Source organism: Arachis hypogaea, chromosome 1, assembly GCF_003086295.3.
Source record: "Arachis hypogaea cultivar Tifrunner chromosome 1, arahy.Tifrunner.gnm2.J5K5, whole genome shotgun sequence".
Taxonomy (NCBI): domain Eukaryota; kingdom Viridiplantae; phylum Streptophyta; class Magnoliopsida; order Fabales; family Fabaceae; genus Arachis; species Arachis hypogaea.
In genome coordinates, this window is record NC_092036.1 from 59561476 (window position 1) to 59587225 (window position 25750).

The 25750-nt window shown below is 38.9% G+C and overlaps 2 non-coding genes across 2 annotated transcripts; both read right to left on the bottom strand.

Moving 5' to 3' along the window:
• Positions 1-966: 966 nt before the first annotated feature.
• Positions 967-1073, bottom strand: LOC112712708 (small nucleolar RNA R71). Its single transcript, XR_003157891.1, has one exon. It is a non-coding gene; the product is annotated as a small nucleolar RNA R71 (small nucleolar RNA).
• An 18679-nt stretch (positions 1074-19752) lies between these two features.
• LOC112715323 (small nucleolar RNA R71) lies at positions 19753-19861 on the bottom strand. The gene has a single exon (XR_003159612.1). It is a non-coding gene; the product is annotated as a small nucleolar RNA R71 (small nucleolar RNA).
• Positions 19862-25750: the final 5889 nt, after the last annotated feature.

Genomic DNA, 25750 nt, shown 5'->3' on the forward strand with positions numbered 1-25750 from the left:
TCTATTGTGAGTTTTTACTTGACGACAATTCGGTATACTTGCCGAAGGAAAATTTGTTGAGAGACAAGTTTTCATGCATCAAGTTTATGGCGCCGTTGCCGGGGATTGATTTTGTATCAACAATGATTAAGTTGGAAGTTCACTAGATTGAGCATTTTTTTCCTTTGTTGTTTACTCTATTCAGTCATTTATCTTCATTTTGTTTAGCTTCTTCCTCATCCCCTTTACCCTCTCTGTTTTTCTTTCTTTTTTTGTTATTATCTACAATTCTGCTCACTAACCTCTAACTGTTTGATAATTTGCATCACTCACACTAACAATCACTCTAACAAGAATAATCTCTTCATTTCATCTCTTGCTGTGTGCTTTGTTAGTTGTATGACAGGGAGAAGAGGGGGAGTTTCAACTTTCTTCGATTCAGAACCTGAAAGGACCCTCCGGAGACTAAGGAGGGAAGCAAGAGGGAAAGGAGTTGTTAGTGCTGAGGAAGAGGAAGAGTACTTTGAAACCAACGTGGAAGAGAACTTGGAAAACAATCATGAAGGAGAAGCTCACAACCATGCTAGAGAAGGCCCTACAAATCATGCTGGGCAAGAAAGGAGAGTTCTAGGCTCCTACATCAATCAAAATCCAGGAAACTATGGAAGTAGCATCCAGAAGCCCACCATAGATGCCAACAACTTTGAACTAAAATCCCAGCTCATCACCCTTGTTTAGAACAACTGCTCATTTGGAGGAAGTGCTCAAGAAGACCCCAATCAACATCTAACCACCTTCTTGAGAATTTGTGACACTGTGAAGTCTAATGGAGTCCACCCGGATGTCTATAGGTTGCTTTTGTTCCCTTTTTCACTCAGGGACAAGGCATCCAAGTGGCTTGAATCCTTCCCAAAGGAGAGCTTAACAAATTGGAAAGATGTAGTGAACAAATTTTTGGCAAGATTCTACCCTCCTCAAAGAATTAATAGGCTGAGAGCTGAGGTACAGACTTTTAGGCAACAAAATGGTGAGACTCTCTATGAGGCATGGGAGAGGTTCAAGGACTTAACAAGAAGATGCCCACCAGATATGTTCAATGAATGGGTTCAACTTCACATTTTCTATGATGGTCTTTCCTATGAGTCAAAGAAGGCTGTAGATCATTCATCAGGGGGCTCTCTAAACAAGAAGAAAACCATTGAAGAAGCCATAGATGTCATTGAAACAGTAGCTGAGAATGACTACTTCTATGCCTCTGAAAGAAGTAACACTCGAGAAGTAATAGAGTTGAACCATATGGATGCATTGCTAGCTCAAAATAAGATGATCACTAAGCAGCTAGCAGATCTCACCAAGAAGGTGGAGGAAAACCAAGTTGCAGCAATCATCACTTCATCACCAGCTCAAGAAGGAGTGAATATAGGAGAAGAAGGTGACTGGGAATAAGCCAACTATGTTGGAAACTCATCTAGACAAATCCATGACCCATACTCTAAAACTTACAACTCTGGATGGAGAAATCACCCCAACTTTGGTTGGGGAAATCAACAAGACCAAGGTCAAGACCAGAGATGCCACAACCTCAATTCCAACAATAATGCAACTCACCAACATACCTCACAGAGATCCTATCAACACCCACCTAACCACCCTTCTCAACCACCTAACCCCAATACACCATCACCAACGAATGATAGACTTTCAAAAATTAAGACGCTACTTGAAGATTTATGTATAGAAGTCCAAGATAACAAGGTGTTTAAGGAAGAAGTGCGAGCTAATATCAAAAACCAAGGAGAAAACATCAAGAGACTGGAGTCCCAAGTAGGGTATCTATCTCAACAAATTCTCAAACCCACTGATGGATTTCCCAATGACACGGAGAATAACCCAAGAGGAGAAACAAAGAAAGTAAGGTGGGAAGAATGTAAGATGATCACCACAAGTGATGAGAGGAGTATGAAGGAAGTAGAACACCTCCAAGACAGTCAAAAGGGAAACCAGGAAGAAAGAGACCATGCACCCCAACCTACACTCAAGGAAGAACTGAAGAGAAGGGAGATATTGAACCAATATGCACCCTTTCCCCAAAGGCTTAAAGGTGGTGTAGCAGGGAGAATGTATTTAAGGTTCCTCGACATGTTTGCATCTCTTGATGTAAATATACCATTTATTAAAGCCCTCCAGCAAATGCCTTCCTACATAAAGTATATAAAGGAGCTATTAGCCAGAAAGAGTTCATTGAAGGGTAGACAAACAATAAAGATGAATAGGGATTGCAGTGCTCTCATTCAACCAGGGCCACCTACAAAGAAAAAGGATTCAGGGAGTTTCCACATTTCCTGTGCCATAGGAGAAATAATGATTGATAAGGGACTCTGTGACTTAGGAGCAAGTATCAACCTAATGCCTCTATCCTCATGAAAAAGCTTCAAATTAATGAGCTAACACCCACAGATGTAATCATCAAATTGGCTGACAAAACTCAAAAACAGGCACTAGGGAGTGGTTGAGAATGTGTTAGTGAAGGTTGGAAACTACTTCCTCCCCATAGACTTTGTTGTCCTGGAAATGGATGAGAATCCTATTCACCCCATCATTCTGGAAAGGCCATTCTTAGCCACAGCCAGAGCACTCATAGATGTGGAGCGAGGAGGACTAGTGCTGAGAATACATGATGATTAGCTCACCTTTAATGTTTTCAACCTCTCATAAGAAGCAGACCATGATAACAAAAAGTCAGAGAAAAAGCAAACAAAAGAGCTGACGACAGAGCTAAACAAGGGAGCACAAGCACCACACTTCATGATTCCTATGGTTAACAACCAATGTGATCAGAATGAGCAACAGCCAAGTGTAATCCAAAAGGAACCAGACCCACCAGAGTTATATGAGATAGGCATCAAAACCACTCTCAAAGAGGAAACCACAAGGAACAAGGTGACATCAACGGACACAAGAAAAAAAGGTCCTTAGGGGATGGAAAAACAAGAAAATACCTAAAGAAGATTTCTCGCCAGGAGATGAAGTGGTCTCTACATACTTTCCATCTATACCACCTCACCTCCCCACTATTCCATCTCAGCTGCCTCCAGTGTACACCGTCAACAAAATCTTGTCCTTAGAGCATGTGGAGCTTATCAACAAGGTCAATGGAAATAGGTTCACTACAAGGGGAGAAGATTTCAAGCACTATCAGCCACCTTGAAAAAGACCAAACGTCAAGCTAATGACGATAAAGAAGTGCTTTGTTGGGAGGCAACCCAACCTGAGGTAATTCTCTTTTCATAAGTCTTTCAATAAAAACTTCAAGTTGGATTCTCTGTAGTGTGAGGAGCTAAGTTTGGTGTCACACACCAAAAATAATTCAAGGGTGAATATAGGACTCTAAATTTGGTGTTCCACCAAAAATTCCAACTGAAAAGTGCATTGCAACCCTTTAGTGGTGAAGCAGTGCTCTAGCAACCAAAGAACTCACTTGACAGAGGTTTAACCTCTAATGCATAGTTTGTCTTTTTTAGCTCATAGTTATTTCTTAATAAACAGCACACAAGGTTTCTGCATGTATTCAATTTGTCAAATTAAGCAAAGAACTAAGTTTGGTGTTCACACACCAAATTAAGTTCAGAAGCTCACAAGCACACATGCATGCTAACTCTTTTCCAAGTGCTTGGGGAACAAGCAACTTCCAATAGTATTGAAGGAATTCGATCAATCCCAGAGAATGATCATACCTCATCACCCAAGGAAACAGACAAGGATGCAAATGCTAGGATGAGAATACCAAGGAGGACATCATGAGGTTGTATTGAACTGTCTCGAAATGCAGAACTCTAATTGAAAAATGATTGAATGGAACCTTCATATTCTGCTTGTTCCTCTTTATTCACATCCAAGTGTGCTAGTCTAATGTCCCGAATGTTCACTTTCATCTTACTTACTTGTATGCCCGTTCTTTAAGTTAATCAAAAAGAAAATGTTATGATAAGAACAAGAATGGAGTTATTTTGTGAAGTGAACCCTGAATGTTTGTGGTAGGGTGATTAGTTAGCTAAGTTGGTTCACCAACATGGAAAGAAGGCAACTATCTATCCTAAATCCTATGCTTGAAACACATCCTATGAGACTAACTAAATAATAAGATCCCAATAAGAAAAGAGAAAGAGCAATAAAAGTGAAAAGGAAAGAAACATAATAAGAAACAATGCTAGGCACCAAGGGTTTTAAGATTGAGGCATGTGTTTGTGGTGTTCATGTGCAAGGGATATGCTTGGATGAATAAGCTCTTAGGGGTGCCTTATCACTTGGTAACTTGGATTAACTAATCTGGGATTATCAGCTGAAAGTCCACCATCAAGAGTAACCTTTGCTACAGAACACTTAGTAACCCAAAGAGGTGTTGGACACCAAGGTCTCAAGAAAAAAAATAACAAACCATGTGCTTGTGGTGTGTATGTATGAGGGAAAGAGACTTGAGGGAGTAAGTCCTTAGGGGTGTCTTGACACCTAGCACCTTGAACCAACTGGTTCGGGAGTGTTGACTGAAAACTTATCATAAAGAGTCGCCCTCTTACAGAGCACTTAGCCAAAAGAAGAATGCAATAAATCTTGAAAAAAAAGGGGGAGGAAGGATCAACAATTAAGAAGTCTCAAAGGATGCAATCAAGAGAGTGACCAATGACTTGATAAAGGCTTGAAACCTAAAAGGAAAGAACCTAAGTTGCTATGCATGAAACCCCATAAACCAGGAATTCTATTTCTATATTATCTTCTTGTTCTTTCATTCATTCTTCTTATATTTCAGTACTTGCTTAGGGACAAGCAAGCTTTAAGTTTGGTGTTGTGATGCCAGGGCATCTAGGCCAGTTTCACTGACCTTTTCTTTATTGTTTTAGGTTAGTTTCATGCATTTTCTTAGTGAATAAGGCAAGTTTTGGATGAAAATATGATGAGCGGATAATTTATACGCTTTTTGGCATTGTTTTTAGGTAGTTTTTAGTAAGTTCAAGCTACTTTTAGGGATGTTTTCATTAGTTTTTATGTTAAATTCACATTTCGAGACTTTACTATGAGTTTGTGTGTTTTTCTGTGATTTCAGGTAATTTCTGGCTGAAATTGAGGGACTTGAGCAAAACTCTGAAAAAGACTGACAAAAGGACTGCTGATGCTGTTGGAATCTGACCTCCCTGCACTCGAAATGGATTTTCTGGAGCTACAGAACTCCAATTGGCGCGCTCTCAGCGACGTTGGAAATTAGACATCCAGAGCTTTCCAGCAATATATAATAGTCCATACTTTATTTGGAAATTGACGACGTAACTTGGCGTTGAACGCCAAGTACATGCTGCTGTCTGGAGTTAAACGCCAGAAAAACGTCATGATCCGGAGTTGAACGCCCAAAACACGTTATAACTTGGAGTTCAACTCCAAGAGAAGCCTTAGCTCGTGGATAGATCAAGCTCAGCCCAAACATACACCAAGTGGGCCCCGGAAGTGGATTTATGCATCAATTACTTACTCATGTAAACCCTAGGATCTAGTTTATTATAAATAGAACTTTTTACTATCATATTATCATCCTGGATTGTATTTTGAATCCTGTGATCACGTTTTGGGGGTTGGCCATTCGGCCATGCCTGAACCTTTCACTTATGTATTTTCAACGGTGGAGTTTCTGCACACCATAGATTAAGGGTGTGGAGCTCTGCTGTACCTCAAGTTTTAATACAATTACTATTACTTTCTATTCAATTCTCTTTTATTCTTATTCCAAGATATACGTTGCACTTCAACTTGATGAATGTGATGATCCGTGACACTCATCATCATTCTCACCCATGAACGCGCGTGACTGACAACCACTTCCGTTCTACCTTAGGCCGGGCGCATATCTCTTAGATTCCCCAACAGAATCTTCGTGGTATAAGCTAGATAGATGGCGGCATTCATGAGGATCCGGAAAGTCTAAACCTTGTCTGTGGTATTCCGAGTAGGATTCTGGGATTGAATGACTGTGACGAGTTTCAAACTCCTGAAGGCTGGGCGTGATGACAAGCGCAAAAGAATCAAGGGATTCTATTCCAACCTGATTGAGAACCGACAGATGATTAGCCGTGCTGTGACAGAGCATAGGAACGTTTTCACTGAGAGGATGGGATGTAGCCATTGACAACGGTGATACCCTACATACAGCTTGCCATGGAAAGGAGTAAGAAGGATAGGATGAATGTAATAAGAAAGTAGAGATTCAAGAGGAGCACAACATCTCCATACGCCTATCTGAAATTTCCACTATTGATTTACATAAGTATCTCTATCCATTTTATTTTCTGTTTATTTTTATTAATCATATTTGATTTTCTAAATTCCATAATTTTATCCTCCTGACTGGGATTTACAAGATGACCATAGCTTGCTTCATACCAACAATCTCTGTGGGATCGACCCTTACTCACGTAAGGTATTACTTGGACGACCCAGTACACTTGCTGGTTAGTTGAACAGAGTTGTGTCCACACATAAGTGCCATAATAAGGATTCCATACAACAACAAAGAATACTACATTGATGTGATCACAATTTCGTCCACCAAAATACACTTACACCTTGATTCAAGCAACTATTGTGAATTTCACATGATTTCATGAGGATTTTTGCTAGAATTGAATGATAAATTGATGATGCATAATCTCATGACCACTAACGTGGAATGGTAAATAGCTTGCAACGTTAATGAGAAAAGTGATCACCAATAACGCCTGCGAAGCCATCATAAGCCCACGTTAATTGCCACGTTAACTAGGTTAACGTGGTAGTTAAAGTGGAGACAAAAGAAAGCTCCAACGTTAGAGGTAAACGTGAACACCACTAACGTTCCAAGATTTGGCGATAAGCCACGTTAACTTAGTTAACGTGAACTTTAACGTGGAAGAGAGGAACAATGCCAATGTTAGTGACACTCACCTTTGTCATTAACGTTAGATTAAACTAGCATTGCCCACGTTAGTGGTCACGTTAAGACCACTAACATGAAAGTTAACGTGGAGCTAAGATTGATGAGCCAACGTTAGTGACATTCACCTTTGTCACTAACGTTGGAGATGGCATTCACTACCACGTTAATGGCCACGTTAACTTAGTTAACGTGAGCTCTAATGTGGAGAGTAGGGGCACTTAGAGCGTTAGTGACAAAGGTAAGTGTCACTAACGCTCTCGAAGGTGAGGCATAACCACGTTAAGAGCCACGTTAGTGTAACTAACGTGATCTCTAACGTAGGGACAAAGGGCACAAGGCAACGTTATTGGGAAAGGTGAGTCCCAATAACGCTTGCGAAGGTTTATAAGGCAACGTTATTGGGAAAAGTGAGCCCTAATAACGCTTGCGAAGGTTTACAAGGCTACGTTAGTGGTCACGTTGGTGCCACTAATATTGGAGTTAACGTGGGCTATATGGGGTTGGAACGTTAGTGAAAAATGTGATTGCCACTAACGTTCTCAAACCCACAATGTCACTTAACGTTAACTTTACTAACGCCCATGCCTAATTCATACATCTTTGCAAGCTGAGCCCACTATAGATTGTAACTGCTTCAACTCAAGATCTAAGGCCCACATCCAAGAGTTGAAGAACTCACTAGAAGATCAAGAGAAGTAGTATATATAGGAGTAGTTTTGAACTCTAGAGAAGCTTGGAAATTTGGAGAACTACCCTCTGTATATTTACTTTTCTGCTCTTTTAGCTAAGCATGTATTCTTTTCTGCCATTTTTCATTTCTGGAGCTATGAACAACTAAACCCCTTCGATTGGGTTAGGGGGCTCTGTTGTAATTTGATGGATCAATTATAGTTTTCATTTCTCTTCTTCCTTCTTCTCTTTTGATTTACTAGAAAGCTTTCAATCTCAATTCAATTGGTTAGTTGTCTTGGAAAAAAAACTCTCCATAATTGGATCTCTTTTGAGCCTTGGAAAAGGGATGAGGAGATCATGCTAGAAATGCTTTCTCATGTTGGACCAAATTGGGGTCTGGGTGGATATAGTGACATGTAATCCTCCCAAAACTTTGATTTGGAAATACATGTGGTATAATCAGTGACCACACTTCATCTCTTCCCATGAGCAATTAAATCAAGGAATTGGGCAATTGTTCAAACTTAGAGAGATTGGGTTGCCAAGGAATTGGAACCCAATCACCTAAGATTTCCAAGGAGATCAATAGATGCTTTGATTGAGGAAGAGATGAAAATGAATTTGATCCAGAGAATACAACATCTTCTGAGTCCAATGAATTCCCCATTTTTGATCTTACCCATTCTCTTTACTTTCTGCCATTTATTTTCATGCTCATTCCCCCAAATCCCCATTTAAGATTCTGCACTCTATTTTCTGCTATTTACTTTCCCACCATTTAATTTTATGCAATTCTCAAACTACATTCTGTTTAGTTCAACTAGCATACTCTTCCAACTAAAGTTGCTTGACCAATCAATCCTTGTGGGATTCGACCTCACTCTATTGTGAGTTTTTACTTGACCACAATTCGATATACTTGCCGAAGGGAAATTTGTTGAGAGACAATTTTTCATGCATCACCAAATAAATCTCCAACACCAATAGGAGGAAAAAGAAAGAAAAAGAAAACATGGATAGGGAAAGTAGAAGAAAAAGAAAAAAAGAAAAAATGAAAATAAGAAGAAGAATGAAAAAAAATAAGGAGGGATGAAGAAAAGAAAAACCTTGATAATGGTGGTGAGAAAGATTGAGTAGAAGGGAAGAAAGAAGGAAGAAGGAAGAAAAGGGGGGGTTTAAGAAGGGGGAAAAATAGGATTTGGGAAGAAAAGATAAGATAATCTGGCAGAGTGGAAGAAGTAGTATGGCACATGCGACGCGGACGCATGGGTCACGCGGTCGCGCGGATAGCGCTTGAATGAAATGACGCAGACGCGTGACATGATTTGTGCTAGTGGCGCGAGGGCAGCCTCGCGCTCACACAACTCTCTGTGTGAAACTCATATTGCCAAAGTCTAGGGTGACGCGGTCTCGTGGTTGATGCGATCGCGTGGATGGCCGAAATTTGAAAACGGCGCGGATGCATGGGACACGTGGACGCATGGTAGGGCTTGTGCGGCTAGCACAGGGTCAGCCCAGCTCCAACGTAACTCACTGCCATACACCCTGTTACGTCGAATTACAGGGCCATGCGTTCGCGTGGTGGACGCGGACGCGTGGGGAGACCATTTCATGAATGACGCGATTGCGTCATCCACATGGTCGCGTGGGTCAAATTGTGCCAGGGGCACGCCTCTAGCGACACTTTCGCGTGACTCTCTGTTCATGTTATTGTCTTCCCAAAGCACAAGCGGTGCGGACGCGTCGGCAACGCTGTCGCATCGCATGTGTTTTTTTTGTGCAATATGCAATATGCAAATGAGATGCAAAATACAGGCATTAGTACTGAAAAGAGTTATTGAAGAAGAAAATTAAGGAGAGGGGAAGGAATGATCATACCATGGTGGGTTGTCTCCCACCCAGCACTTTGCTTTAACGTCCTTAAGTTGGACGCTCCACTAGCTCAGTCTTACGCTGTGGGTGGATCTTCCAAGAGGAAGATCTCTATTTCCTAGTTTTTCGCCATCTTTTCGCCATGGAATAACTTCAAGCGATGTCCATTGACTTTAATAAGTTTAGAGCTTGAAGGATGGCTCAAGTGAAAGACTCCGTATGGTTCCGCCATCTCTACTCGATAGGGACCGTCCCATCTGTATCTCAGCTTGCCTGGCATGAGCCGCATTCTGGAGTTGTAAAGGAGGACTAAGTCCCCAGGTTGGAACTCTCTTCTCTTGATGTTCTTATCATGCACAGCTTTTACCTTCTCCTTATACAGCCTGGAGTTTTCATAAGCTTCTAGGCAAAGGTTCTCTAATTCTTGCATTTGTAACTTCCGTTCAGCTCCGGCTCTCTCATAGTCTATGTTGCATTCCTTTACCACCCAGAAGTCTTTGTGTTTTAACTCAACTGGGAGATGACAGACCTTTCCATAAACTAAGCGGAAAGGATTCATCCCAATTGGTATCTTGTATGCTGTCCGATATACCCAAAGCGCATCTTGGAGCCTGGTGCTCCAGTCCTTTTTATGAGGCTTGACTATCTTTTGCAGTATGTGCTTTATCTCTCTATTAGACACCTCTGCTTGCCCATTAGTCTGGGGGTGATAGGCTATTGATACTTTATGAATTATCCCATGCCTCTTCAGTAAACCTGTTAGTCTCCTGTTACAAAAGTGAGTGCCTTGATCGCTCACGATTGCTCGTGGTGATCCAAAGCGACAAATAATATGGTGTCTAACAAAGGAAACAACAATGTTAGCATCATCAGTACGGGTAGGAATTGCTTCCACCCATTTAGAAACATAATCTACAGCTAACAGTATATAAAGGTGACCATTAGAATTTGGAAATGGACCCATGAAGTCAATGCCCCAAACATCAAAAATTTCACAGAGAAGCATAATTTGTTGAGGCATTTCATCCCTCTGGGATATATTACCAAATCTTTGGCATGGAGGACAAGATTTACAAAGGTCAGCAGCATCTTTAAAAAAAGTAGGCCACCAGAATCCACAGTCTAAAACTTTTCTAGCAGTACGTTGAGGGCCAAAATATCCTCCACTCTCAGATGAGTGGCAGGCCTCTAAAATGGATTGGAATTCTGATTGAGGTACACACCGTTTAATTACCTGGTCAGCACCACACCTCCATAGATATGGATCATCCCATACATAGTATTTGGACTCGCTTTTCAGCTTGTCTCTCTGATGCTTAGTAAAATCGGGAGGAAAAGTGTGGCTAACTAGATAATTAGTTACAGGTGCATACCAAGGAACTACATCAAATACTGCCTGTAAGCTATCAAATGGGAAATTATCATTGATAGGAATGGAGTTATCTTGAATGTGCTCAAGGCGACTCAAGTTGTCAGCCACTAAATTTTGGTTACCACGCCTATCTTTAATTTCTAAATCAAATTCTTACAGCAGTAGCATCCAACGAATTAGCGTTGGTTTAGACTCCTTTTTAGCTAATAAATACTTTAGAGCTGCATGGTCGGAGTACACTACTACCTTAGTACCAAGTAAATAGGCTCAAAATTTATCCAGAGCAGAAACAATAGCTAGAAGCTCTTTTTCAGTAGTAGTGTAATTAGATTGAGCAGCATTTAAAGTCTTAGATGCATAAGCAATTACAAAAGGATCGTTACCTTCATGCTGAGCTAGTGCTGCTCCTACTGCATGATTGGAGGCGTCACACATGATTTCAAATGGTTGACTCCAGTCTGGTCCCCTCACAATCGAAGCTTGAATCAGGGCGGTCTTCAGCTAATCAAACGCTTGTTTGCAATCCTCACTGAACTCGAACTCAATGTCTTTCTGAATTAGTCTGGATAAGGGTAGTGCTACCTTACTGAAGTCCTTAATGAATCTCCTGTAAGAACCTGCATGGCCAAGGAACAAACGGACTTCCCTCACAAAGGAAGGGTAAGGTAAACTAGAAATAACATCCACCTTTGCTGGGTCTACAGAGATACCAGTATCAGAAACAACATGTCCTAGAACAATGCCTTGTTTCACCATAAAATGACACTTTTCAAAATTTAAAACAAGGTTTAAACTAACACACTTGTACAATACTTTAGATAAACTATCCAAGCAAAGGCTAAATGAATCACCATATACGCTAAAGTCATCCATAAAAACTTCCATACAAGTCTCAATGAGATCAGAGAAAAGACTCACCATACACCTTTGGAAAGTAGCTGGTGCATTACATAAGCCATAGGGCATTCTTTTATAAGCATAAGTCCCAAAAGGACATGTAAAAGTAGTCTTTTCCTGATCTTTAGGAGCTATATGGATTTGAAAATAACCTATATAACCATCTAGTAAGTAGTAATGAGATTTACCTAACAGGCGATCAAGCATCTGATCAATGAATGGCAAGGGGTAATGATCCTTGTGAGTGGTTTGGTTGAGATGCCTGTAGTCAATGCAAACTCTCCATGCATTCTGCACTCTGGTTGTCAGAAGTTCTCATTGCTCATTCCTCATTGTTGTGACTCCAGACTTCTTGGGCACCACTTATACTGGACTTACCCATTCGCTATCTGAGATGGCATAAATGATATCTGCTTCAAGTAGTCTGGTCACTTCCTTCTTGACAACTTCTAAGATAGTTGGATTCAATCTTCTCTGAGGTTGACGGACAGGCTTTGCTCCTTCTTCTAAAAATATTATATGTTCACAAACTTGAGGGCTGATGCCTACTATATCCGCCAAGCTCCATCCAATTGCTTTCTTATGCGTCCTCAATACACTAAGCAGTTGTTCTTCTTGTTGGGAAGTGAGCTCCCTTGCAATGATAACTGGAAACTTCTGCTTGTCCTCAAGGTATGCATACTTGAGGTGTGGAGGAAGGGGCTTTAATTCCATTTTCCGCTCATGGTTTGGCTCTGGATTATCTGTGGGTGGTGAAAATGGTAATAAATCTTTAGTATGTTCAGAGGGTATCCCCACACTTGGGTCTTGCTCCATGTGACTCTCTTCCATTTCTTCATGGTGAGTTGCAGCTATAATTTCGTCAATGATGTCACATTGGAATATGGAGTGATCTTCTGGGGGGTGCTTCATAGCTTCATCCAGATTGAAGCTCACTGTTCTGCCATCTACCTCAAAAGAATAGGTTCCCGAAAAGGCATCCAGCTTGAATTTCGAAGTCCTCAAAAGCGGTCTTCCAAGAAGGATTGACGAAGGCCTTTCTGAGTCATTTTGGGGCTTCTCCAAGATATAGAAGTCAATAGAAAACGTGAGCCCTTTAATGCTCACTAACACATCTTCAGCAATTCCAACCATTGTGATAATGCTTTTATCTGCTAACACAAAACGAGCTGCCAACCTTTTTAAGGGAGGGAGCCTTAAAGCATTATATATAGACAAGGGCATAATACTCACACACGCTCTTAAATCACACATACAGTCAGAAAATATCACACCTCCAATGGTATAGTTAACCATGTATGGGTCTGGGTCACTACATTTTTCAAGTATATTTCCCATTAAAGCAGATATAGAACTACCTAAAGGAATAGTTTTTGATTCATTAATTTTATCTCTATGTATGCACAATTCTTTTAGAAACTTTGCGTATTTAGGTACTTGCTGAATAACATCAAAAAGGGGAACAGTTACCTCAACCTTTTTGAAGATATCTACCATTTTGGGATCAAGTTCCATCTACTTTCTGGATTTCTTAGCAAGGTGTAGGAATGGAATAGGAGTGGTATCTTTTATAGCTTTAGCTTGCTGGGGTTCTGCATTCTTTGGTTAGGCTGCTTCTGCTTCAGCCATGCCTTGTGCTTCATCTTCTTCTTCAACATCCTCTACCTCAACCGTGTCTGCAGCTGGGGCGTGTTCTAGCGGGCTTGGTTCCTCAGAATTTCTCTCTTGCAATGTGGTTCTAGACCTCAGGGTAATGGCATTGATGCCACCCTTGGGGTTGGGTAATGGTTGAGAGGGGATTCCACTAGAGCTTGAAGACTGGTTGTTAGAGTTATTTAGTGATCCAATCTGTGAGACAAGGGCTTGCAAGGTAGAGTTCAGACCATTTAGAGTAGAAGTAAGGTTATTTTTCATGGCCTACTATCTCCGATCAATAGATTGTAGTAACTCATCATTAGAAGATGAAGAGGGATAAGTGATCTGAGGGGTCTGCTGAGATGCTTGAGGCTGCCTTAGATGAGGTGCTCTGTAGGCCTGATTCTAATTTTGCTGCCTGAAGTTGTTATTGTTATTCCACCTTTGATTTCCATGTTATCTCTGTCTCCTCTGTTATGATTGTCCCTCCAACCCTGGTTTGAATTATTTCTCCAACCTTGGTTGGAGTTATCCTGCCATCCATGGTTGTAGCTGCCACCTTGATTATATCCTTGATTGGGGCGGTCATAGAAGTTATGAGTGACTACCACAGTGTTGTCTTCCTATTAGAGATGCGGGCATTCATCAGTATAATGACTATAATCAGAACAGATCCCGCATACTCTTTGTAGAACCAACTGTTGGCTTTGCTGTGGCGGAGAAGGCTGAGCTTGTTGTTGATTCAACTGTATCTGCTTTAGTAAGTTGGTCATTTCACATGTACTCTGGGTTAGAGCAGTAGTCTCTTTGCTAGAGGATACCTCTGACACAGCTTTTGAGTGGCTTTGCTTCTGCCTGTGATTCCTAGTGGATTCAGCTAAGTCGCTGATCAATTGCCATGCTTCATCAGTGGTCTTGTACTTCTTCATAGACCCATTGCTAGCACCTTCCAATGTGGTCTTATCTTGAGGCTTCATGCCCTGTGTGAGGTAGCCGAACAACACTAACTTCTCAATCATATGGTGGGGACATGCTTCCAGAAGATTGTTGAAGCGCTCCCAATATTCGTGGAGAGTCTCGGATTCGCCTTGAACAATCATAGAAATTTCCTTCCTCAATCTATCTGTAACTTCAGCTGAAAAGAATTTCTCCAAAAATTCCCTTCTAAGCGTGTCCCATTTAGCAACAGTCGCTCTAGGTTGGGTGTAGTACCACTCTCTCGTCTTTCCCTCAAGAGAGAACGGGAAGGCTTTTAACATAATAGAAGTTTCATCTGCACCATCGTGCCTGACAGTAGAACAGGCTGCCTGGAAATCCCTAAGGTGCTTGATAGGCTCTTGAGCTGGTAAGCCATGAAACTTGGGCATCAAGTTGAGTAGTGCAGTCTTCAGTTTAAAATCTGCAGCCACCGCTGGGTGATGCGCCTGATACGGCTACAGTGTAAAATTAGGGACTCCAGCCTCCTGGATAGTGACTCTCCTAGGTGCTGCCATGTCACTTGCACATAAATCAACCAAATCAATAGAAAGGGAGCTTGTTTCTTCCTTAAGTGACGTTTCAGATTCATCCTCGGAGAGGACTAACCGACGCCGAGCTTGCCTTATACGTGAAATAGTTCTTTCAATCTCAGGATCAAATATTGGCAAGCTTGGATCAAGAAGTGAACGCGTCATTCAATGAAAGAAACATGCAGCTCATAGTAGCAAAATCAAAAGAAAAAATGCAATTAAATAAATTCCAATCAATAAATTAGCACACTATTGCAACTTCCCAGCAACGGCGCCAAAAATTGATGTAGGCAAAAATTGGCAGATTAAGAATTATTTAGAAAAATGGCGTTGCAAGTACAGTTCTTAACCGGCAAAAATCTACTTATCAATTTAGAAAAGAGTTGTCACAAATTTTAGAAATAAAATACTGGGAGTATGAGTCCCAGGTCGTCTCCCAACGAGTTGCAGGAAGATGTGCTATTTTATCAATCAGAGGTTTTCCAAATTGGTTTTGAGTTTGATAAACAGAAAATTAAATTAGGGAATTTATGTGATTTAAATAAAAATATTGACCGGGAGAAGATTAATTGGAAGTTCTATCCTTGTTGGAATTTTATCAAGATCAATTAATAATTAGTCATTGTTTTCACTTAGTTAACCCTCAACAAATGAAGGAAAGTCAAGTTAAAAGTCAACTTCTATTCACAAGTCCTAATCATCTCCCTTGGGAAGGATTAGAGTTAGTGACTAACAAGCCAACCAACAATGGACCAATTACAATTGAACTCTTGAGTATTCCAACTCAAAGTCATCCTTTTAATCAACTCCCAATCAAGTTGGGAAACTACTCCATTATCATAAATGTAGACTTCACAAAGTTAAGGGGGAAAATAAAAAGAGACATGAGGAGCAGATAATTTATACGCTTTTTGGTATTGTTTTTAGGTAGTTTTTAGTAGGATCTAGCTACTTTTAGGGATGTTTTCATTAGTTTTTATGCTAAATTCACATTTTTGGACTTTACTATGAGTTTGTGTATTTTTCTGTGATTTCAGGTAATTTCTGGCTGAAATTGAGGGACCTGAACAAAACTTTGATAAAAGGCTGACAAAGGGCTGCTGATGTTGTTGGATTCTGACCTCGCTGCACTCGAAATGGATTTTTTTTGGAGCTACAGAACTCCAAATGGCTCGCTCTCAACGGCGCTGAAAAGTAGACATCTAGAGCTTTCCAGCAATATATAATAGTCCGTACTTTATTCGTGATTAGACGACGCAAACTGGCGCTCAACGCCAGTTCCACGTTGCATTCTAGAGTCAAACGCCAGAAACACGTCACGAACCAGAGTTGAACGCCAAAAACACGCTGGCGTTCAACTCCAAAAGAAGCCTCTGCACGTGTAAAGCTCAAGCTCAGCCCAAGCACACACCAAGTGGGCCCCGAAAGTGGATTTCTGCATCAATTACTTATTTCTGTAAACCCTAGTAGCTAGTTTAGTATAAATAGAACTTTTTACTATTGTACTAGTGTCTTTTGACCATTCGGTCTTTGACCACATCTTTGGATTATTTTTGGATTACCTTATGATCCTTTGATCACGTTTATAGGGGCTGGCCATTTGGCCATGCCTGGACCATCACTTATGTATTTTCAACGGTGGAGTTTCTACACACCATAGATTAAGGGTGTGGAGCTCTGCTGTACCTCGAGTTTCAATGCAATTACTACTATTTTCTATTCAATTCAGTTTATTCCTATTCTAAGATATTTGTTGCACTTCACCATGACGAATGTGATGATCTGTGACACTCATCATCATTCTTACCTATGAACGCGTGACTGACAACTACTTCCGTTCTACCTTAGACGGAACGCATATCTCTTAGACTCCTTAATCAGAATCTTCGTGGTATAAGCTAGAATTGATGACGGCATTCATGAGAATCTGAAAAGTCTAAACCTTGTCTGTGGTATTCCGAGTAGGATTTAGGGATTGAATAACTGTGACGAGCTTCAAACTCGCGATTGTTGGACGTGATGACAAACGCAAAAGAATCAATGGATTCTATTCTGACATGATCGAGAACCGACAGATGATTAGCTGTGCTGTGACAGAGCATTTGGACCATTTTCACTGAGAGGATGGGATGTAGCCATTGACAATGGTGATGCCCTACATACAACTTGCCATGGATGAAGGCAGTAGGAAAGCAGAGATTCAGAAGGAGCACAGCATCTTCATATGCCTATTTGAAATTCCCACCAATGATCAACATAAGTATCTTTATCTTTATTTTCTGTTTATTTATTATTATTATTCAAAAACTCCATAACCATTTATTATCCGCCTAATTGAGATTTACAAGATGACCATAGCTTGCCTCATACTAACAATCTCCGTGGGATCGACCCTTACTCATGTAAGGTTTATTACTTGGACGACCCAGTGCACTTGCTGGTTAGTTGTGCGAAGTTGTGAAGAAAGTGCTGAGTTATAAACACACATACCAAGTTGAATGCCATTATTAGAGATCACAATTTCGTACACCAAGTTTTTGGCACCGTTGCCGGGGATTGTTCGAGTTTGGACAACTGACGGTTCATCTTGTTGCTCAGATTAGGTAATTTTCTTTTTGTTTTATTTTCAAAAATTTTTCAAAAATCTTTCAAAAAAAATTTTCCTTTGTTTTCAAAAATTATTCTAAATTTTTAAGAATGAATTCTAGAGTTTCATGGTAACATGTTGAAGCCTGGATGGCTGTAAAGCCATATTCAAATTCTTTTGGATTGAGGCTTCTACTTGTCAACATAAAAGGCATGTATATGGAGTTGAATGAAGTATCAGCTGTTGCATGCCTGATTTATATCGTAAAGCTGGCTGGCTATTAAGCCATGCCTAATCCCTGGATTGGAGCTTTAGGCTAACATTGAAAGATTCCTGGAATTCTTATTAAAAATTTTGAATTTCTTATCTTCTTTTTCCTATAAAATTTCGAAAAATATATAAAAAAAATTTAAAATCATAAAAAACCAAAAATATTTTGTGTTTATTGTTTGAGTCTTGAGTCAATTTTTAAGTTTGGTGTCAATTGCATTTTTTAAAAATTTATGCATTTTTCAAAAATTCATGCATGGTGTTCTTCATGATCTTCAAGTTGTTCTTGATGAATTTTCTTGTTTGATCTTCATATTTTATTGTTTTGTGTTGTATGGTATTTTCATATATATTTTTGCATTCATAGTATCTAAGCATTGAAAATTTCTAAGTTTGGTGTCTTGCATGTTTTTCTTTTCTTGAAAATCTTTCAAAAATAAGTCTTGATGTTCATCTTGATCTTCAAAGTGTTCTTGGTGTTCATCTTGACATTCATAGTGTTCTTGCATGCATCATGTGTTTTGATTCATAATTTTCATGTTGTGAGTCATTTTTGTTGTTTTTCTCTCTCATCATTAAAAATTCAAAAATCAAAAAAATATCTTTTCCTTTTTTCTCTCATAAATTTCGAAAATTTGAGTTGACTTAGTCAAAAATTTTTAGCTATTTCTTATAAGTCAAGTCAAATTTTCAATTTCAAAAATCTTATCTCTTCAAAAACTTTTTCAAAAATCAAATCTTTTTCATTTTTTTATGGTTTTCGAAAATTTGAAAACATTTTTCAAAATCTTTTTCTTAATTTTATTTCAAATTTTCGAAACTTAACTAATAAGTAATGTGATTGATTCAAAAATTTAAAGTTTGTTACTTTCTTGTTAAGAAAGGTTCAATCTTTAAATTCTAGAATCATATCTTTTAGTTTCTTGTTAGTCAAGTAATTAATTTTAATTTTAAAAATTAAATCTTTTCCAATCATATCTTTTTAAATTTTATCTTTTTCAAAAATTTGATTTTAAAATGTCTTTTCCAACTTCTTATCTTTTCAAAATTGATTTTCAAATCTTTTTCAACTAACCAATTAACTTTTGTTTATTTTTTTATCTTTTTCAAAACCACCTAACTAATTTTAGCTCTCTAATTTTCGAAAATTACCTCCCCTTTTTTCAAAATTCTTTTAATTAACTAATTGTTTTAAATTTTAATTTTAATTTTAATTCTTCTCTCCAATTTTCGAAAATCACTAACTCTTTTTCAAAAATTTATTTTCGAATTCTCTCCCTCTCATCTTCTTCTATTTATTTATTTATTTACTAACACTTCTCTTCATCTCAAGAATCTGAACCTATCGTCACCCTTGTGTTTGGATTCTTACCTTTTCATTCTTCTATTCCTTTCTTCTTCTACTAACATAAAGGAATCTCTCTACTGTGGTAAAGAGGATCCCTATTATTATTTTCTGTTCCCTTCTTTTTCATATGAGCAGGAGCAAGGACAAGAACATTCTTGTTGAAGCAGATCCTGAACCTGAAAGGACTCTGAAGAAGAAACTAAGAGAAGCTAAATTACAACAATCCAGAGACAACCTTACAGAAATTTTTGAAAAAAAAAGAGGAGATGGCAGCCGAAAATAATAATGCAAGGAGGATGCTTGGTGATTATACTACACCTACTTCCAAGTTTGATGGAAGAAGCATCTCAATCCCTGCTATTGGAGCAAATAATTTTGAGCTAAAACCTCAACTAGTTGCTCTACTGCAACAGAACTGCAAGTTCCATAGACTTCCATCAGAAGATCCCTACCAATTTTTAACTGAGTTCTTACAGATCTGTGAGACTGTTAAGACTAATAGAGTAGATCCTGAAGTCTACAGGCTCATGCTTTTCCCCTTTGCTGTAAGAGACAGAGTTAGAATATGGTTGGATTCACAACCTAAAGATAGCCTGGACTCATGGGATAAGCTGTCGCGGCCTTCTGGCTAAGTTCTTTCCTCCTCAAAAGCTGAGCAAGCTTAGAGTGGATGTTTAGACTTTCAAACAAAAAGATGGTGAATCCCTCTATGAAGCTTGGGAAAGATATAAGCAGATGACCAAAAGGTGTCCTTCTGACATGATTTCAGAATGGACTATTCTGGATATATTCTATTATGGTCTATCTGAATTCTCTAAGATGTCATTGGACCATTCTGCAGGTGGATCCATTCACCTAAAGAAAACGCCTGCAGAAGTTCAAGAACTCATTGACATGGTTGTAAATAACCAATTCATGTATACTTCTAAGAGGAATTCCGTGAGTAATGGGACACCTCAGAGGAAGGGAGTTCTTGAAATTGATGCTTTGAATGTCATATTGACTCAGAATAAAATGTTGACTCAGCAAGTCAACATGATTTCTCAAAGTCTGAATGGATGGCAAAATGCATCCAACAGTACTAAAGAGGCATCTTCTGAAGAAGAAGCTTATGATCCTGAAAACCCTGCAATGGCAGAGGTAAATTACATGGGTGAACCTTATGGAAATACCTATAATTCATCATGGAGAAATCATCCAAATTTCTCATGGAAGGATCAACAAAAGCCTCAACAAGGCTTTAATAATGGTGGAAGAAACAGGCTCAGCAACAGCTAGCCTTATCCATTATCATCTCATCAACAGACAAAGAATTCTGAGCAAAGCACTTCTAATTTAGCAAACTTAGTCTCTGATCTGTCTAAGGCCACTTTAAGTTTCATGAGTGAAACAAGGTCCTCCATTAGAGATTTGGAGGCACAAGTGGGCCAGCTGAGTAAGAAAGTCAGTGAAACTCCTCTTAGTACTCTCCCAAGCAATACTGAAGAGAATCAAAAAAGAGAGTGCAAGGCCATTGATATAATCAAAATGGCCGAACCTAGAGAGGAAGGGGAGGACGTGAATCTCAATGAGGAAGACCTCATGGGATGTCTCCCAGACAAGAATGAGTTCCTTATGGAGGACCTGAAGGAATCTGAGGCTCATATAGAGACTATAGAGATCCCATTAAATCTCCTTCTGCCATTCACGAGCTCTGAAGACTATTCTTCCTCTGAAGAGGATGAAGATGTAACTGGAGAGCAAGTTGCTCAATATCTAGGAGCCATCATAAAGCTGAATGCCAAGTTGTTTGGTAATGAGACTTGGGAAAGTGAACCTCCCTTGCTCATTAGTGAACTAGATACATGGGTTCAGCAAACCTTACCTCAAAAGAGACAAAATCCTGGCAAATTCTTAATACCCTGTACCATAGGCACCATGACCTTTGAAAAGGCTCTGTGTGACCTGGGGTCAGGCATAAATCTTATGCCACTCTCTGTAATGGAGAAGCTGTGGATCATTGAGGTACAGCCTGCCATAATCTCACTACAGATGGCAAACAAGTCAATAAGACAAGCATATGGATTAGTAGAGGACGTGTTAGTAAAAGTTGAAGACCTTTACATCCCTGCTGATTTCATAATCTTAGACACTAGGAAGGAGGAGGATGAATGCATCATCCTTGGAAGACCTTTCCTAGCCACAGCAGGAGCTGTGATAGATGTTAACAGAGGAGAATTAGTCCTTCAATTGAATGGGGACTAACTTGTATTTAAAACCCAAGGGTGTTCCTCTGCAACCATGGAGAGGAAGCATGAAAAGCTTCTCTCAGTACAGAGTCAAACAGAGCCCCCACAATCAAACTCTAAGTTTGGTGTTGGGAGTCTACAACATTGACCTGATCACCTGTGAGGCTCCATGAGAGCCCACTGTCAAGCTATTGACATTAAAGAAGCGCTTATTGTGAGGCAAGCCAATTTTTATTTATCTAATTTTATTTTTCTTTTATTATTCTTTTATGTTTTATTAGGTTCATGATCATGTGGAGTCACAAAATAAATACTGAAATTAAAAACAGAATAAAAAATAGCAGAAGAAAAAGCACACCCTGGAGGAAGGGCTTACTGGCATTTAAACGCCAGTAAGGATCATCTGGCTGGCGTTCAACGCCAGAACAGAGGATGGATCTGGCATTGAATGCCAGAAACAGGCAACATCCTGGCATTTAAACGCTAGGAATACACCCTGAGGAAAGCTGGCGTTGAACGCCAGAAACAAGCATGGAACTGGCGTTCAACGCCAGAAACATGCTGCAAATGGGCGTTGAACGCCCAACACAAGCATCAATCTGGCGTTGAACGCCAGGATTGCATGCAGAGGGAGTTTTACATGCCTCATTGGTGCAGGGATGATAATCCTTGACACCTCAGGATCTGTGGACCCCACAGGATGTAGAACCTATGCACAATTACTCAAGAGGGGGGGTGAATTGAGTATTGCAACAACAATGAATCTTTTTGCGAAAGTTAAAGAAAATATACAAAAGTGTTATTGTACTAGTATTTTTCCAAGAGCTTAACTCAATTGCTAAGCATTTATAAGGAGCTTTTACTTTCCAATAGACACCAACTCAAATAAATTGATCAAGCTTTTCACCAATCGGACTTAAGCTACTCCTTAAGTACTTACGAAGCTACTTTTCGATCACAATTTATTTGCTCAAAGGTAAAAGACAATAATATTGAAGAGATGAGTTTGGAGAGATGCAAACGCTATTTAGAGTGGTTTGGCACAATCCTTGTCCTACGTCCACTTTCTTTCTCAATCGCAATTGAGAAGTTCCACTATTGCCAAGCTTCAAGGTGCTCGCGCAAAACCTTTTACAATCCGAGTCCTTAGTTTCTAACACCTCACGGTATATGATCACCACTCGTATACTAACCCACTCCACTTAGAGATACCTTCTCTAAGATTTTCCTTGAGTACTTAGTATACCTCTTTGGTATCCTCACCGACTATAGTGTTTATAACTCTTGACTCAACCTTGGAGATCACACTCCAATTTACAAAGTGTACAAGAAAACAATTCTCAAAGAATTGTTGAGATGAAATGAGTACTCTCTAGAAGAGTGTATGATTACAAGTTTAGCACTATTGAACCAATTGATATTGCTCTCTCAAATTGTGTATTATAACACCTTAAAAAATGTGTAGAATGAAAGAATATGAACAAGATAGTTTGCAAATACTCAAGTATATGAAATAAGGCTTCAATCCATCTATTTATAGACTCCCCAAACCTTAGAAACGTTGGGGAGTTAGTGGGATGGAGCCTTTTTGTCAAAACTAGCCGTTTTTTTTATGTTTTTGAATCATTTGCATCGATGCATGACACTTTGCATCGATGCAAATGTGTCTTTGAAGCTGAAATTTGAATTTTTAGCTAGGTTGCATCGATGCAAACATCTTTGCATCGATGCAACAAGTCGTTGCATGCTTTGCATCGATGCAAGATGAGTGTGCATCGATGCAAACCTTAAAGAATGGCTTAAAATCACTTCAAAATACTTAGGATTGATCTCAAACTTGTTGGAGTCAATTCCTATGCTTTTGTACCTTTGAAAACAAGTTTTAAACCATTTGGCTAGCATCGAATTGCAAGATGTGCATATGATATGATAATCAAAACATTTTGTGAGTGTGTGTTGAGAGATTTAGCAATTGGTTCTTAACAAGAAGTTACCTAAGTCCTAAGACACTATACTTGTCTTCAAATGTTGTGGACTTGAGTTTCTTGTTGTTGTTGTGTTGCTTTCAACTCTTCATTCCTCAACGTTGAATGTTGGTTGATCTTTCAACATGCTTGTTCATTCAAGTTGTTTGTTGGTTTGTCTTTCATGTCGTTTGTTGGTTTGTCATTCATCAAAACCTACGAATACAAACTTTGCATACAAGCAACATGATTTACAATTTCCCCCTTTTTGATAATGACAAACCAATTTTGAGGATATGCATTTATAAATGATTTTGAAAGCAACAATAATGCACTTTGTTTTATAGAAAGCTTTGGAGAAGACTTCACAAAAAAATTTGCAGGAGTTCCCCCTAAATATGTGCATTTGTTCCCTTAAAGGGCGTTTATCAAAGAAAACGATTTAGATATCAAAGTTTTTGCTTAGTGGAAGTCTTTTTGAAATCATTGTTTCGCAAACTTATTTCTTCTTTTCAAATCCTCAAACTTCTTCTTTTTCAAAAGTTCAAAACTTCAAATATCCTCAAACTTCTCTTCCCCCTTTTGACATTATCAAAAAGAAAGGAGTTTGAAATGTGTCATAGAAGCATGCATAAAACAATGAATTTTTTTAAGTTCAATTTCTCTATTAATCTCAAGGATGAGATATTCCCCCTTTCAAAAGAATTTGATTTCCTCTTTTTATATATAACAAGCATGCATAATTCCCCCTAAAGAAGTGAAATATATCAAAGCATGCACATTAACTTAAAATAGGGGTACCAAGCCTATTTTGAGTTATTCACCAAATAAGCATACAAGCATTAATCATTAAACAAAATTATGAAGGAAATATCAAAGTATTTAAACCATAATAGAAATCCTTAGCTTACTAGGAGTTAGTTTAACAATTCATATAATCAAATAAACATAAAGCAATAAAAAGTGACTTGATGAAGAGGAGACAATCAATCTTGGTCTTCATCATCTACATTCGCGTGCCCGGATATTCTAGGTTGCAATACATAGGTGACTAGATATAACAAAGTTCTATGTTCCGCACTCATTGAATTGCAACTAATTTTGGAGTGAGCTCCTTGTACAAGGTTGAACAAATGCATGTCATTGTCCTTTGAATAACCCCATTCATCAATTGGGGTTTTACCACCTTGAAACAAGTCACCTTGATTTGGCAACTCCCAAATGGTGGCTAACTCATCACCATCTAGCCTATAATCCTTTCTTCCTATCTTGAAGAATAATGTGAAATTTGATGCATCTTCCTCATCAATCTCAATCATGAGTGTACTATAGGCTATGGCAACTAAATCCGGATAATATTTACTCTTAATTTGAACAAAATCCATGAGGCCTTGATGAACTAGAATAGCCTTAAGAGTATCAAACTTATGAATGACAAGAAGGGTCGGATCCAAATACCTCGGAGGAATTTCCTTTCTTCCGGCGAGCCTTGCCTCATAGAATTGAAGATCTTCATTAGAAGCAAAGTACCTTGCCAAAGGATGATCATTTGGAGGTGGAACCACACTTGAAGAGCCTTTTGACTTCTTGATGGTTCTCTTGATTCTAGGCATTGTGGATGATTTTGTTTAATGGGTTTTGTAGAGGAGAATGTGGGGACTTCAAATATGTAATTTGTTTGTAGTGGGTATCAAAGTTTTGTGAGTTGTATGAAGATATATGTGAGCTTGTTTTGGAGGTTATGGAGGTTTGAATGTGGGGATATGAGTTGTGAGGTTGAAGATGATGAAAAAGTGGGGTTTTGTTGCTCAAAAATGCCAAATTCACGTGTTTTTGTGCAATTTGGTCGTGTTTGCATCGATGCAATAGGCTTTGCATCGATGCACATAGCACGTTGTGTGCTTTGCATCGATGCAAAGCTTGGTTGCATCGATGCAACATGCATCATTTTGCCCAAAATCACCAAATTTTCATCCTTTGGTGGTTTTTTCTTCAATCCTTTGAGTTCCATCATGTATATACTCACTTAAACCATTATAAACTTCAATTTGTTGATCCTCCATTGTTTATAATCTTCAAATTCTTCAATCTACCTCAATGATTAATCACTCATTCATCAACTCATAAACCTACAAAACAATGGCTAATTGGATATCTCCAATGCTTAAGTTAGTAAGAGATACAAAAATAGCAATATAAATACAATGAATTCAAACAAATCATATTAGATTAGAATCCAAGATACCAAGTTCATTTCGGATGTTAAAAAAACTTTCTTTACATAAAGGTTTAGTGAAGATGTCCGCTAGTTGTTTACTAGTTTCGACAAATTCAATAACCACATCACCCTTTTGAACATGGTCTCTTATGAAGTGATGTCTAATCTCAATATGCTTGGTTCTTGAATGTTGAACCGGATTCTTGGTTAAATTTATTGCACTAGTATTATCACATTTGATAGGA